The sequence below is a fragment of the Triticum urartu genome, chromosome 2 (genome assembly GCF_003073215.2).
Source record: "Triticum urartu cultivar G1812 chromosome 2, Tu2.1, whole genome shotgun sequence".
Taxonomy (NCBI): Eukaryota; Viridiplantae; Streptophyta; class Magnoliopsida; order Poales; family Poaceae; genus Triticum; species Triticum urartu.
Window position 1 is genome coordinate 579,816,172 of NC_053023.1, and position 17,696 is coordinate 579,833,867.

A 17,696-nucleotide genomic window follows, 5' to 3' on the forward strand; every position below is an offset into this window, starting at 1 on the left:
ACCCTTCCATCATTGCTAGCCTCTTCGGTACCGTGCATTGCCCTTTCTCACCTTGAGAGTTGGTGCAAACTTCGTCGGTGCATCCAAACCCCGTGATATGATACACTTTATCACACATAAACCTCCTTATATCTTCCTCAAAACAGCCACCATACCTACCTATTATGGCATTTCCATAGCCATTCCAAGATATATTGCCATGCAACTTTCCACCGTTCCGTTTATTATGACACGCATCATCATTGTGATATTGCTTTGCATGATCATGTAGTTGACATCGTATTTGTGGCAAAGCCACCGTTCATAATTTTTCATACATGTCACTCTTGATTCATCGCAATCCCGGTACATCGCCGGAGGCATTCATATAGAGTCATATCTTGTTCTAGTATCGAGTTGTAATCTTTGAGTTGTAAATAAATAGAAGTGTGATGATCATAATTAATAGAACATTGTCCCCAAAAAGAAGAGTAAGGCCAAATAAAAAAGGGGCCAAATAAAAAAAGAGAAAGGCCAAATAAAAAAAAGGGACAATGCTACTATCATTTTTTCACACTTGTGCTTCAAAGTAGCACCATGATCTTCATGATAGAGAGTCTCTTGTTTTTTCACTTTCATATACTAGTGGGAAATTTTCATTATAGAACTTGGCTTGTATATTCCAACAATGGGCTTCCTCAAATGCCCTAGGTCTTCGTGAGCAAGCAAGTTGGATGCACACCCACTTAGTTTCTTTTGTTGAGCTTTCATACATTTATATCTCTAGTGCATCCGTTGCATGGCAATCCCTACTCCTTGCATTGACATCAATTGATGGGCATCTCCCTAGCCCATTGATTAGCCGCGTCGATGTGAGACTTTCTCCTTTTTTTGTCTTCTCCACATAACCCCCACCATCATATTCTATTCCACCCATAGTGCTATATCCATGGCTCACGCTCATGTATTGCGTGAAAGTTGAAAAAAGTTTGAGATTACTAAAGTATGAAACAATTGCTTGGCTAGGGATGAACTTTCTTTGGCCATGTTATTTTGAGAAGACATAATTGCTTTGTTAGTATGCTTGAAGTATTATTGTTTTTATGTCAATATTAAAATTTTGTCTTGAATCTTATGGATCTGAATATTCTTACCACAATAAAGAAGAATTACTTACAGAAATGTGTTAGGTAGCATTCCACATCAAAAATTATGTTTTTATCATTTACCTACTCGAGGACGAGCAGGAATTAAGCTTGGGGATGCTGATACGTCTCCAACGTATCTATAATTTTTGATTGTTCCATGCTATTATATTATCAACCTTGGATGTTTTATATGCATTTATATGCTATTTTATATTATTTTTGGGACTAACCTATTAACCTAGAGCCCAGTGCCAGTTTCTGTTTTTTCCTTGTTTTAGAGTATCGTAGAAAAGGAAAATCAAACGGAGTCCAATTGACCTGAAACTTCACGGAACTTATTTTTGGACAAGAAGAAGCTCACGGAGTATCAGAGATGGACCAGGAGAGTCCCGGGCTGCCCACGAGGGTGAGGGGCACGCCCCCTGCCTCGTGGACAGCCCGGAGGTCCACCGACGTACTTCTTCCTCCCATATATACATCCAAGAGCAGAATAAATCGGGAGTTCCGCCGCCAGAAGCCTCCGTAGCCACCGAAAACCAATTTAGACCCGTTCCGGCACCCTGCCGGAGGGGGAATCCCTCTTTGGTGGCCATCTTCATCATCCCGGCGCTCTCCATGACGAGGAGGGAGTAGTTCTCCCTCGGGGTTGAGGGTATGTACCACTAGCTATGTGTTTGATCTCTCTCTCTCTCTCATGTTCTTGAGGTGATACGATCTTGTATCGCGAGCTTTGCTATTATAGTTGGATCTTATGATGTTTCTCCCCCTCTACTCTTTTGTAATGGATTGAGTTTTCCCTTTGAAGTTATCTTATCGGATTGAGTCTTTAAGGATTTGAGAACACTTGATGTATGTCTTGCGTGGGATATCCGTGGTGACAATGGGGTATTCTATTAATCCACTTGATGTATGTTTTGGTGATCAACTTGCGGGTTCCTCCCATGAACCTATGCATAGGGGTTGGCACACGTTTTCATCTTGAATCTCCGGTAGAAACTTTGGGGCACTCTTTGAGGTTCTATGTGTTGGTTGAATAGATGAATCTGAGATTGTGTGATGCATATCTTATAATCATACCCACGGATACTTGAGGTGACATTGGAGTATCTAGTTGACATTAGGGTTTTGGTTGATTTGTGTCTTAAGGTGTTATTCTAGTACGAACTCTAGGGCTGTTTGTGACACTTATAGGAATAGCCCAATAGATTGATTGGAAATAATAACTTTGAGGTGGTTTCGTACCCTACCATGATCTCTTTGTTTGTTCTCCGCTATTAGTGACTTTGGAGTGACTCTTTGTTGCATGTTGAGGGATAGTTATATGATCCAATTATGTTATTATTGTTGATGGAACTTGCACTAGTGAAAGTATGAAACCTAGGCCTTGTTTCAACGCATTGCAATACCGTTTGTGCTCACTTTTATCATTAGTTACCTTGCTGTTTTTATATTTTCAGATTACAAAAACCTATATCTACCATCCATATACCACTTGTATCACCATCTCTTTGCCGAACTAGTGCACCTATACAATTTACCATTGTATTGGGTGTGTTGGGGACACAAGAGACTCTTTGTTATTTGGTTGCAGGGTTGCTTGAGAGAGACCATCTTCATCCTACGCCTCCTACAGATTGATAAACCTTAGGTCATCCACTTGAGGGAAATTTGCTACTGTCCTACAAACCTCTGCACTTGGGGGCCCAACAACGTCTACAAGAAGAAGGTTGTGTAGTAGACATCAGTGGTCGACGGCGCTGCTTTGGACGTTCCACCGCTGCCTCCAACTTACGTGTCCCCTCGGGACGCCAAGAAAGCGAAGAAGTCAGGGTCACCTTTGAAGAATGACAAGGAGAAGATGGCATTATTGGCGGGCTCCAGCTCGGAGCGCCCCCAGGCCCAATGAAAATCCTAAGCTGGAACTGTCGTGGGATAGGCGATCCCGCGTCAGTTCGAGAACTCCGCGATCTAGTGGAGCTTAGTTCGTCTTCTATCCTTTGCTTAGTAGAAATTCAATTACAGAAGAGTCGTGTTGAAGGTCTTCGCTTTTCCGTAGGATTCGATTTCAGTTTTGGTGTTGGAAGCAATGGTAGGAGTGGTGGCATTTGTATCTTTTGGAAGAACTCGGTGGATGTTGCAATTTTTTTAGAGTATCATGTGGATGCTTGGGTGCAAGAGCAGGGAAAGGAACAGTGGATGTTATCATGTTTCTATGGAGAAGCAACCCGGACCCTATGATATAAAACTTGGAACCCAATGAAGAGATTGCGAGGGGAAAGCACTCTCCCTTGGTTGTGTATCGGTGACTTTAACGAGATCCTGAGGCCGGAAGAACAACATGGTCCCAATGCACGAGACTGTAACGCCCTCGATGCGGCTATATCTCCCACGTGTCGAAGCACGACTTAGAGGCATAACCGCATTGAAAGTAATGTCGCAAGTGAGGTAATCTTCGCAAACAACCCATGTAATACAATAAGGGAAAAGATACATAGTTGGCTTACAATCACCACTTCACACAATACATGAATTAAAACATTACATCAATCAGATACAATCAAGGTCCGACTACGGAACCAAAATAAAAGAAAAACCCCAAATGCGACAAGGTCCCCGATCGACCCCAACTGGGCTCCACTACTGATCAACTAGAACGAAACAACACAAAGGACAAAATCTTCATCGAGCTCCTCCGTGAGCTTGGTTGCGTCGTCTGCACGGTAACATCGGCACCTGCCAACTGGTTTTGGAAGTATCTGTGAGTCACGGGGACTCAGCAATCTCACACCCTCGCGATCAAGACTATTTAAGCTTATAGGTAAGGTAAAGGTATGAGGTGGAGCTGCAGCAAGCGACTAGCATATATGGTGGCTAAACATACGCAAATGAGAGCGAGAAGAGAAGGCAAAGCACGATCGTGAAACTATGATCAAGAAGTGATCCTAGAACAACCTATGTCAAACATTACTCCAACACCGTGTTCACTTCCCGGACTCCGCTGGAAAGAGACCATCACGGTAACACACGCGGTTGATGTATTTTAATTAAGGTCAACTTCAAGTTTTCTACAACCGGACATTAACAAATTTCCATCTGCCCATAACCGTGGGCACGGCTTTCGAAAGTTCAAATCCCTGCAGGGGTGTCCCAACTTAGCCCATCACAAGCTCTCACGGTCAACGAAGGATATTCCTTCTCCCCAGACAATCCGATCAGACTCGGCATCCAGGTTACAAGACATCCTCGACAATGGTAAAACAAGTCCAGCAACACCGCCCGAATGTGCCGACAAATCCCGATAGGAGCTGCACATATCTCGTTCTAGGGCACACTCAGATTGTCCAAACTTCCGGTAGGCCAGCCCAGAGTTGCCCCTGGTGGCCACCGGCGGCTGACGGGTTGGACCAACACTCAGAGGAGCACTGGCCCGGGGGGGTTAAAATAATGATGACCCTTGAGTCTGTAGAACCCAAGGGAAAGAAAAGGCTAGGTGGTAAATGGTAAAACCAAGGTTGGGCATTGCTGGAGGAGTTTTATTCAAGGCGAACCATCAAGGGGTTCCCATTATAGCCCAACCGCGTGAGGAACGCAAAATCCGGGAACATAACACCGATATGACGGAAACTAGGGCGGCAAGAGTGGAACAAAACACCAGGCATAAGGCCGAGCCTTCCACCCTTTACCAAGTATATAGATGCATTAATTAAATAAGAGATATTGTGATATCCCAACAAGTAAACATGTTCCAACAAGGAACAACATCCCCATGTTCCAACAAGGAACAAACTTCAATCTTCACCTGCAACTAACAACGCTATAAGAGGGGCTGAGCAAAGCGGTAACATAGCCAAACAACGGTTTGCTAGGACAAGGTGGGTTAGAGGCTTGGTTCAACAATATGAGAGGCATGATAAGAAAGTGGTAGGCATCGCAGCATAGGCATAGCAAAAGAGCGAGCAACTAGCAAGCGAAGATAGAAGTGATTTCGAGGGTATGGTCATCTTGCCTGAAAAACCCACAAGGAAGAAGAACGAGTTCATGAAGAAGACAAGCGGACGAAGACGAACGGGTCCTCACAAACGCGACGTTACCGGAACCAACCCGAAGAAGCAACACCGGAAAAGAAGCACACAACATAGTAAACAACCAACACGTGAACATGGGATGATATGCGGGATGCGGTATGTGATGCATATGCATGATTTGCAAAGGAATGAATGAACCTGGCCTCAACTTGGAATTCCAAGAGTGCCACTGGAAAGGTGAGGTGATTTCGGTTGAAATGGATATAAAGATCGCCGGAATCGGATGCACGGTTTGGAAATGGCAAGCAAAACAAATATGGCACCGGTCTGTGATAAACAACAAGTAGCCATCTAAATGCAACAAGTTAAACATGCTACAACACTCAAACATGGCAACAAAATACATGGCAGGGATACATTCATAATGCTTGACAAAAGATGAACACTGAGCTATGGCCAATTCATCCATTAACAGATTCAAACAAGCATGGAAAAAGTGCAATTGATAAACAGGTTTCAGACTTAGTGAAATTAACACAAGCCTAGAATTTCAGATCAGGTAGCACACTTAGGAGCAAGAAAACTAGATGCTACAGGAACTTAACATGGCAAAGCAAAGCATGTAATGAAGCTATTCAAAGAGCTTAACAAAAGTCCCTTAGTGACCTTGAGCCAAAAGGGATCAGAAAATACACTTGCAAGCATGTGAACATGGCAAAAACATAATCAGGTTACAGACAAGTAGGCATGTTTACGAGCTCGATGCACTCACTACAGAGCAAGGCATGACAAACTAAGCATACACCCATCAAGAATACATATTATATAAGCTATACATGGCAAGAACAACAACATAGCATCCACGGATCAACTACAACATCCTCGGCAAAATCGCTAACAAGTAAACAATCTGCCCGGAATTACGAAATAGCAAAAGTAGAGCTCGAATGACTCAAGCTAGGGTGCTCCATAATTGCAAACAAAGACATGTATGGATATAGCACTACAAGATTAACAAAACATCCTTACTGATCATCCTCAAAAGAGGCACAGATCACTAGGAAACAACATGAACATATGGCATATTGATAAAAACAGTCCAAGGACTTAGTGGAATTGCTAAGTCCCTGAAATCAGCATTAATGAATGCTCCACTTTGCAAGCTTGTGCTAGTCACCACACATATCACAAAAATACATGGATAGCATCTCTGGAAAGATGGCAAAGCATATAATAAAACTCATGTAGAGCTCAGGAGCATATCATGCACACAATAATCATGGCAAAAATGACAAATAACTATTTGGTGCAGCAGATCTGACAATTAACTCAAATAGCTCTCTTCCAACAGAATTTCGGGCATCAAGATGAGCTCAAATGAAAATGATGCAATGAGATGAAATGATGTGCTCTCTGAGCGAACATTTTGATATGCTACACACCTAAAACGGATCTACAGATGCAAAGTTACGACATGATGAACATGGGCATTTGAAACATGGAAATCTCGGGGACTTAGAAGAAAACGACCTCGGGTGAACAGTGGTCAACGGGGCAGTTCACGAGGATGGCCGGCTCGTCGGCGAAGGTCACCGGAGACGGTAGGGGCGGCGCCGGCGAAGCAGATCCGGGGCGGATCCGGCCGGATTTCGCCAGATCCGGGCGCGGACGCCGAGGAAGGGGCCGGACGGCGAGCGCGGCGAGGCGATGGGTAGCGGCGAGGTGCGGGCACCGGTGAGATGGCGTGGAGGCGCGGCGAACTGCCCGCGGCGGCGCCGAACGGCAGGAAGGAGGCGCCGGAGGTCGGGCGCTCCCAGGCGCGGGAGGTAGGCGGCGGCGGCTGTGGGCTCACGCGGGCCCGCGATGGGCCTGGCGGGCCGCGGCGGCGGCGGTCGCCCGGGTGCCACGTGGCGCGCCCTGAATGGCTGCGGGCGGCGGTGCTGCGCAGGTCGGACGTGTCCGGCCATCCGGATTTCGTCCGGCGGCGCGAGGAGAGAGGAAAAATTAGGGTTTCGGGGGAAGAGATCCGAAATTTCGGAGGAGGGGCTATTTATAGGCATAGAGGGAGCTAGGAGAGTCCAAATGAGGTGCGGTTTTCGGCCACGCGATCGTGATCGAACGCTCTAGATGATGGAGGAGGTTTAGGTGGGTTTTGGGCCAAATTGGAAGGGTGTTGGGCTGCAACACACACGAGGCCTTCTCGGTCCCTCGGTTAACCGTTGGAGCATCAAACGAAGTCCAAATGGTACGAAACTTGACAGGCGGTCTACCGGTAGTAAACCAAGGCCGCTTGGCAAGTCTCGGTCCAATCCGGAAATGTTTAATCCCCACACACGAGAAGAAGGTAGAAATGACCACCGGAGGAGAACGGAGCGCCGGAATGCAAATAAGACAACGGGGAAAATGCTCGGATGCATGAGACGAACATGTATACAAATGAAATGCACATGATGACATGATATGCAATGCATGACACGTAAGCAATGACAAAGCAACAACAGCGAATAACTGGAGGACACCTGGCACATCGGTCTCGGGGCGTTACAGAGACAGTACTCAGATTGAGGCTTTTAGAGAGGCTGTGGATGTTTGTGGGCTCGCTGACCTGGGATATCGAGGATTGGACTGGACATGGGAGAAGAAGGTGGCAGGTGGACATTTTTTCCACGTACGCTTGGACCGAGCTTTGGGGTCGCCTTGCTGGTCGGCGCTCTTCCCTTTCACCTCTGTTGAACATCTAACCGCGGCAAAATCAGATCACTGTCCCATATTGTTAGAGACAGAGCTAGCTGACACAAGTATACGGACATCCGCTCCATTGTTGTTGACCCTCTCGCTTAGGGTTTTATCGCCTCTGGCGGCGACTCGATCACCGTCGAGTCTTCTGCTTTACCGCCGGCCAATCCTTCCCTCTTCCACCCACGGATCGCTTTGATCTGCTACCAGGGTGCAGGGGTAGGGTGGTGACCGGAAGGTTTTCTTAGCCTGTCTTCAACAGCCGGGCGAAACCCTAGATGGCGGCTCAGGAGGGGTCGTCTTCCTCGTCGGGATGGCAAGGGAAGAAGCTGGAAGAGATGCTGGAACACCTGGATCTGAAAGATGATGAACTAGATGATGGGGTTGTTGGGGAAGAGGAGGTGAAGAAATTTGAAACAGATGCATGCTGGCTGGCAATCGGGAAGGTGAACACCACACATACTTTCAGCTCATCGGCGATGTTTAAAACTCTGAAATCAGTCTGGGCTAGCACGGGTGCCGACCTACAGAGAAGCTGGTGAGAACCTTTTTATTTTCCAGATGTTTTGCTTAGGGGATTGGAAGAAGGGGTCCATGGTGGTCCATGGCTGTTTAGAGGGATGGGCATGTTGATTGAGGACTATGATGGCAACGTGGATCCTACGTCTATGGTTTTCGATGGCCTTTTTGTACGGGCTCAGATTCACAAAATCCCAGAGCTCTACCGCAAGCCAGAGGTCGTGGACCAACTAGCAAGGCGCATCAGGAGAGTGAAGGAAACTAAGCTTACGCCTCACCTCTTCTATGAGGGAGATTATGTCAGAGTCCGGGCAAGGGTTCTGGTGGATAAACCTCTTACACGTGTGATACCGCTGAATGTTACGGGTGAATAAAGAAAACTGCTCCCTGTCAAGTATGAGAAGATCCCCTATTTTTGTAAGGTGTGTGGCCTGATGGGACATAATCACGAGGAGTATGGAGATGGAGTTTGGGAGGAGAAACACATGCAATGGGGCGGCTGGATGTTGACTCGGCGGAGGGAGATAGTTCCTGAACCGCAAGGTGTTCACTCGACCCGTGGACGGGGTAGAGCTGGGAGGTCCGGCGGCCGGGGTGCTGCTCCCCCGCAGCGCCCACCTCATGGGAAATCGCCACCACATAAGAGGTCTTCGCAGGAAGCTGGATTGGGTCATGAACCGGAGGATATGGAATTATGGATGAAGTTACAAGCCCTCTGAAGGATACCGAAACTGATGGTGTCGGGCAGGTAAAGGAGGATTCGACGGCGCGAAGAAATCTGAACCAGGAGCTAGATGTGAGCGCCGTGATCCCTGCTGTGATGAGGACAGACAGTACAACCGCGAAAGAGAAGATGGCGGTCGCCGTGGTTATGCCGACCCCTACTGCTCATGTTAGGACATCTGCACCCTTGTTACGCCCTGCTGATCAGAAGGAGCAAACGCCGCCGCTGCCGCCAGCGTATGTTTCGCCGAGGGACATAAAGAGAGTTAAGAAAGGGTCATCCCCAAGTAAGATGACATTATTGGTGGGCTCTAGTGAAGCTGATAGTGAAAATCATTCATGAAAACATAATAGGTTCAGATCTGAAATCATGAAATCATGAAAACATTATTGGCAGGCTCACATATATTCATGAAAACATAATATGTTCAGATCTGAAATCATGGCACTCGGGCCCTAGTGACAAGCATTAAGCATAACAAAGTCATAGCAACATCAATCTCAGAACATAGTGGATACTAGGGATCAAACCCTAACGAAACTAACTAGATTACATGATAAATCTCATCCAACCCATCACCGTCCAGCAAGCCTATGATGGAATTACTCATGCACGGCGGTGAGCATCATGAAAATGGTGGCGGAGGAAGGTTGATGATGATGATGATGGCGACGGATTCCACTCTCCGGAGCCCCGAACGGACTCCAGATCAGCCCTCCCAAGAAAGTTTAGGGCTTGGCGGTGGCTCCGTATCGTAAAACGCGATGAATCCTTCTCTTTGATTTTTTTCTCCCCGGACACGAATATATGGAGTTGGAGTTGAGGTCGGTGGAGCGTCAGGGGGCCAGGAGGCAGGGGCGTGCCCAGGGGGGTAGGGCGCGTCCCCACCCTCATGGACAGGGTGTGGGCCCCTGACGTGGATCTTTCTTCCAGTATTTTTTATATATTCCAAAAATAATCTCCGTTGATTTTCACGTCATTCTGAGAACTTTTATTTCTGCACAAAATGACACCACGGCAATTCTGCTGAAAACAGCATCAGTCCGGGTTAGTTCCATTCAAATCATGCAAGTTAGAGTCTAAAACAAGGGCAAAAGTGTTTGGAGAAGTATATACGACGGAGAAGTATCAACTCCCCCAAGCTTAAACCTTTGCTTGTCCTCAAGCAATTCAGTTGATAAACTAAAAGTGATAAAGAAAAACTTTTACAAACTCTGTTTGCTCTTGTTGTTGTAAATATGTAAAGCCAGCATTCAAGTTTTTAGCAAAGATTATGAACTAACCATATTCATAATAACATTTAGGTCTCATGTTTACTCATATCAATAGTATAATCAACTAGCGAGCAATAATAATAAATCTCGGATGACAACACTTTCTCGAAACAATCATAATATGATATAAGAAGATGGTATCTCGCTAGCCCTTTCTAAGACCGCAAAACATAAATGCAGAGCACCTTTAAAGATCAAGGACTGACTAGACATTGTAATTCATGGTAAAAGAGATCCAGTCAAGTCATACTCAATGTAAACTAACAGTAATGGATGCAAATGACAGTGGTGCTCTCCAATTGGTGCTTTTTAATAAGAGGATGATGACTCAACATAAAAGTAAATGGATAGGCCCTTCGCAGAGGGAAGCAGGGATTTGTAGAGGTGCTAGAGCTTGTTTTGAAATAGGTATGACTAATATTTTGAGCGGTATACTTTCATTGTCAACATAACAACCGAGAGATCTCGATATCTTCCATGCTACACACATTATAGGCGGTTCCCAAACAGAATGGTAAAGTTTATACTCCCCCTCCACCAACAAGCATCAATCCATGGCTTGCTCGAAACAACGAGTGCCTCCAACTAACAATAGTCCCGGGGGAGTTTTGTTTGCAGTTATTTTGATTTTATTTGCATAAAGCATGGGACTGGGCATCCCGGTGACCAGCCATTTTCTCGTGAGTGAGGAGCGAAGTCCACTCCTCTTGAGAAAAACCTGCCTAGCATGGAGGATACAGACATCCCTAGTTGATACATGAGCTATTCGAGCATACAAAACAGAATGTTTATTTGAAGGTTTAGAGTTTGGCACATACAAATTTACTTGGAACGCCAGGTAGGTGATACGTCTCCGTCGTATCTACTTTTCCAAACACTTTTGCCTTTGTTTTGGACTCTAACTTGTATGATTTGAATGGAACTAACTCGGACTGACGTTGTTTTCAGCAGAATTACCATGATGTTATTTATCTGCAGAAACAAAAGTTCTCGGAATGACCTGAAACTTCACGGAACACCTTTTTGGAAAATATAAAAAATCCTTGCAAAAGATGAAGGCCAAGGGGGCCCACCACCTGTCCACGAGGGTGGGGGCGCGCCCCCTACCTCGTGGGCCCCCTGGAGCTCCTCTGACTCCAACTCCAACTCTATATATTTGGTTTCGGGGATAAAAAATCAGAGAGAAGAAATCATCGCGTTTACGATACAGAGCCGCCACCAAGCCCTAAAACCTCTCGGGAGGGCTGATCTGGAGTCCGTTCGGTGCTCCGGAGAGGGGAATCCGTCGCCATCGTCATCATCAACCATCCTCCATCACCAATTTCATGATGCTCACCGCCGTGCGTGAGTAATCCATCGTAGGCTTGCTGGACGGTGATGGGTTGGATGTGATCTATCATGTAATTGAGTTAGTTTTGTTAGGGTTTGATCCCTAGTATCCACTATGTTCTGAGATTGATGTTGCTATGACTTTGCTATGCTTAATACTTGTCACTAGGGCCCGAGTGCCATGATTTCAGATCTGAACCTATTATGTTTTCATCAATATATGAGAGTTCTTGATCCTATCTTGCAAGTCTATAGTCACCTATTATGTGTTATGATCCGTTAACCCCGAAGTGACAATAATCGGGATACTTACCGGTGATGACCGTAGTTTCAGGAGTTGATGTATTCACTATGTGTTAATGCTTTGTTCCGGTACTCTATTAAAAGGAGGCCTTAATATCCCTTAGTTTCCGTAAGGACCCCGCTGCCACGGGAGGGTAGGACAAAAGATGTCATGCAAGTTCTTTTCCATAAGCACGTATGACTATATTCGGAATACATGCCTACATTACATTGATGAACTGGAGCTAGTTCTGTGTCACCCTAGGTTATGACTGTTACATGATGAACCGCATCTGACATAATTCTCCATCAGTGATCCATTGCCTACGAGCTTTCCATATATTGTTCCTCGCCTATTTACTTTTCCGTTGCTATTGCTATCATCACTACAAAATACCAAAAATATTACTTTTGCTACCGTTACCACTACTATCACATTACTTTGCTACTAAACACTTTGCTGCAGATATTAAGTTTCCAGGTGTGGTTGAATTGACAACTGAGCTGCTAATACTTGAGAATATTCTTTGGCTCCCCTTGTGTCGAATCAATAAATTTGGGTTGAATACTCTACCCTCGAAAACTGTTGCGATCCCCTATACTTGTGGGTTATCAAGACTATTTTCTGGCGCCGTTGCCGGGGAGCATAGCTCTATTCTTTGAGTCACTTGGGATTTATACCTGCTTATCATTATGAAGATCTTGAGAGATCCAAAAACCAAGATTTATCCCTCAACTACGAGGGGAGGTAAGGAACTGCCATCTAGCTCTGCACTTGATTCACCTTCTGTTTTGAGTAAGCTTGCGACACCTAAACCTGCTTCTGCTATTCGTTCTGATATGTCGCATGTTATTGATGATGCCACTTCTGCTATGCATGATACTTATGATGAAACTACTTCTATGCTTGATACTACCGTGCCACTTGGTGAATTTCTTGATGAACAACTTGCTTGGTCTAGAGAGAATGAAAATATTGAATCTGATAATACTGATGAAAGTAATGATGAAGACTTGCCTGTTATTCCTAAGGGTTATATTTTTGATAAAGAAGCTTCTTTAGCTATTTTAGCTTGCAAAGATAGATACGAACTCAAGAGGTTATTAGCTAAATGGAATAAGCAATCTCTAAATGCTAGAATGAAACCTGACCCTGCTTTTGCTACTTCACCTATCTGTGTTACCGATAAGGATTATGAATTCTCTGTTGAACCTGATATAATTACTTTGGTTGAATCTAATCCTTTTCATGGCTATGAATCTGAAACTGTTGTGGCACATCTTACTAAATTAAATGATATAGCCACCCTGTTCACTAATGATGAGAGAACTCGCTACTTTTATATCCTTAAAATATTTCCGTTCTCATTGAAGGGTGAAGCTAAGATATGGTTTAATTCTCTTGATACTGGTTTTGTGCATAGTCCCCAGGATATGATTTATTACTTCTCTGCTAAATATTTCCCTGCTCATAAGAAACAAGCTGCTTTAAGGGATATATATAATTTTGTGTAAATTTAAGAAGAGAGTCTCCCACATGCTTGGGGGAGGCTTCTCCAATTACTTAATTCTTTGCCTGATCATCCTCTTAAGAAAAATGAAAAATTGATATCTTTTATAATGGACTAACCGATGCTTCCAGAGATTACCTGGATAGTTGTGCTGGTTCTGTTTTCAGGGAAAGAACGCCGGATGAAGCTGAAATTCTATTGAACAATATGTTGGCAAATGAAAATAATTGGACACTTCCTGAGCCAGTTCGTGAGCCTATTCCTAAACCAACTCCGAAGAAGAGGGGTATTCTATTTCTCAGTCCTGAAGATATGCAAGAGGCAAAGAAATCTATGAAAGAAAAAGGTATTAAAGCTGAAGATGTTAAGAATTTATGTCCTATTGAAGAAATACATGGTCTTAATTTACCGCATGTTGAAGAAAAACATGGTCTTGATAACCCGACACAGGTAGTAAAGGTAAATTCTCTCTATAGATATGCTAAAGCTGAAATCCCATTTACTAAGTTTGCTAGCCCATGCTTAAATGAGTTTGATAAATTTATGGCTAAGCAAGAAGATTTTAATGCTTATTTTGGTAGACAATTGAAATACAATTCAAATATGCTTGAACACTTGGGTGATTATATGGCTAATGTCAAAGGTGAACTTAAACTTATTAGTAAACATGCTTCTATGGTTACCACTCAAGTAGAACAAGTACTTAAAGCTCAAAATGATTTGCTCAATGAATTGAATAGTAAAAATAATGATAATGTTGTTAGAGTTATGACTAGAGGTGGTAGAATGACTCAGGAACCTCTGTATCCTGAAGGCCACTCTAAGAGAATTGAGCAAGATTCTCAGAGAAATAATGTAGATGCACCTAGTCCTTCTAATAGAAAGAAAAAGAAAAGTGATAGGACTTTGCATGCTTCTAGGGGACCTATTGCTGAAACACCTGAGAATCCAAATGATATTTCTATTTCTAATGTTGAAACACAATCTGGTAATGAACCTGAAACTAGTGATAATGTTAATGATAATGTTCATGATGATGCTCAACCTAGTAATCATAATTATATAGAAATTGAACCTACTATTGATCTTGATAACCCACAATCAAAGAATCAACGTTATGATAAGAAAGACTTTGTTGCTAGGAAACATGGAAAAGAAAGAGAGCCTTGGGTTCAGAAACCCATGCCTTTTCCTCCCAAACCATCCAATAAAAAGGATGATGAGGATTTTGAGTGCTTTGCTGAAATGATTAGACCTATCTTTTTGCGTATGCGATTAACTAATATGCTCAAAATGAATCCTTATGCTAAGGATATGAAAGATATTGTTACTAATAAAAGAAAGATACCAGAAGATGAAATTTCCACCATGCTTGCTAATTATACTTTTGAGGGTGGAATACCAAAGAAACTTGGAGATCCAGGAGTACCCACTATACCATGCTCCATTAAAAGAAATTATGTTAAAAGTGCTTTATGTGATCTTGGAGCCAGTGTTAGTGTTATGCCTCTCTCTTTATATCGTAGACTTGATTTGAATAAGTTGACACCTACTGAAATATCTTTGCAAATGGCTGATAAATCAACTGCTATACCTGTCGGTATTTGTGAGGATGTGCCTGTTGTAGTTGCAAACATTACTATTTTAACAGACTTTGTTATTATTGATATCCCCGAGGACGATAGTATGTCTATTATTCTTGGAAGACCCTTTTTGAATACTACAGGGGCTGTTATTGATTGCACTAAAGGCAATGTGACTTTTCATGTTAATGGTAATGAGCATACGGTACACTTTCCGAGGAAACAACCTCAAGTTCATAGTATCAAATCTATTGGAAAAATTCCATCGATTATATTTGGAGGTTTTGAATTTCCTCTTCCTACTATCAAGAGGAAATACGATATTCTTATTATTGGGGATGTGCATATCCCCATTGAGGTAACATAGTGTTATTCGAAATTTCTCCGGTTCCATGTTATTCGGAATGAGTTTGTTAACAAGACCTAATCAACCTTGTTAGTGGATTCCTTTTGATGAGCATGAGATGGATGAAACTAGAAGGCACAACCTTCTGTACCCCACTTTTACTTTCTGTTATTTATATCAAATAAAATAAAAAAGTATTTTTCTGTCTGTTATCTGATTATCCGTGCAATATAAAAATACCCCGAAAATAAAAGTTCTCCAAATGCCCTGAAATTTAAATATGATTTTTTCTAGAATATTTGAGAATATTTGACACTGAGAACACAGCAGGGGGGTCATCCACCTGGCCACGAGGGTGGAGGGCGCGCCCTACCCCCTGGGCGCGCCCCCTACCTCGTGGGCCCACGGTGGCCCTCCTCCACTTATCCTTTCACCCACACACTCCTTCTTCCTCCCACAAACACGAATATCCAGTTTATACCCGAGTCCAAGCTCATTTTGCTGCCATTTTCGATCTCCTTGCTCAAAGCACCTCTCACAAAACTGCTTGGGGAGATTGTTCCTTGGTATGTGACTCCTCCATTGGTCCAATTAGTTTTTGTTCTAGTGCTTTATTCATTGCAAATTTGTGCTGCCTAGGTGACCACGTTCTTGAGCTTGCATGTCAAATTTATATGGTTACAAGTAGTTTTGATGCATGATATAGGCTCTAGGCACTTGTAGGAGTAGCTGCTATCAATATTATTGAGTTTGATTTACTTTTATTTTGAAGTTACTAAAAATTTCAGAATTTTTTAGAAAATAATGAAGAGACTTTTGAGGGGCTCATTGAGCCAAAGTTCGAAGGAAAAGGCATAGAAGCCCAAGTATAATTTGCCTCGCACCGCGGAGGTTCGATCGTGTGAATGGCCTTTCGATGATTTCTTGAGAGCAGCCGAGATTTATGAAGATTTTTATGAATTGGCTAAGAATGCAGGCCTCACCGCTTTCCTCCATGACCAACGCAATCGGTATCTCCTACTCACAAATATCTTTGTGCAAAACTTTCATTTCCACTCTAGGAGCTCACCACCTACGGTGGAGTTTTATTTATATGATGAACATAAGGAGATGTCACTTTATGATTTTTGTCGGGTTTGTTTGGTCCCTTTCGAGGGCACGACAGAGGAACCACATTGCAGCGATGTGGATGGGTTTATTGATATCATCACTGTAGGGGAAACAAGGAAGATTTCTGATGCACGAATCACTAGCATACATTTTCCTGTTTGACGCTATTTTGCATTATTTGCTAGTCATTGCTTAATTGGTCGCGGAAACTGTGGAAACCTTAGTGTTCCTAATATTATTATTTTGCTCCACGGTTTATTCAGTGATAACTCTGTTAGTATGGGCGGCATTATTGCTAAACGGTTAAGTCTGAACCGTACAAAGGGCCCCATCTTTGGAGGCATCTATGCTTCACGCCTAGCTGCACATTTTAACATACCTATTAGGCATTATGAGAAGGAAGAAAAAGTGCCGCCTCGTGTTTATTTAGATTATAAGAGTATGGTGGCACATGATTTTATTGTTAAGAATAGGGAAGGAGAGCTTAAATACAAATTGTTCTTTGATAAACATCATCCTTAGACTATTACCCTGCCTGCTCCTTCCTTGTTTGATTTATCTGCAGGCCAGTACCTTGTTCCATTAGAGGCTATTCACGCCTATCGGAACCCTACATCAGCCACAGGGCCAGAGCTGGAATCACAAGTTGATCCTCCACGACAGTCTAATTACCAGTGGGATCCGGAGATGATTGCCAACCAGTGGCAATCGGAGTCTTCTTCCTCTTCGCAGTACAACCCCAACTATTATTATGGATATCTGCCAGGCCAGCCGTGGCCATAGACCAACTTAGGCCAAAAGCCTAAGCTTGGGGGAGTACGTATTTCCCACCGATATTACATTTATGTTCACACACTCATTGCTAGATGTCGGTGCTCATATTTTTCATTGTATCATCCATGCTAGTTTATTTCCTTTTTATGCTTTCTTCTTGTGTGTTTGATAAACCTTAAGAAAAACCAAAAAAATTAGTTGTAGCTTTTAGCTAGTTTTAATTTCAATGCTTGTAGTAGTAATTAAAAAGAAAACCCAAAAATATTTCATGTTCTTCTTTTGCTTGTTGGGAGCTTTCCCGTGTAAATAGTTTTATTTCTTTTCTTTTCTTTGGGGTCGATAGGATAAGACCATAA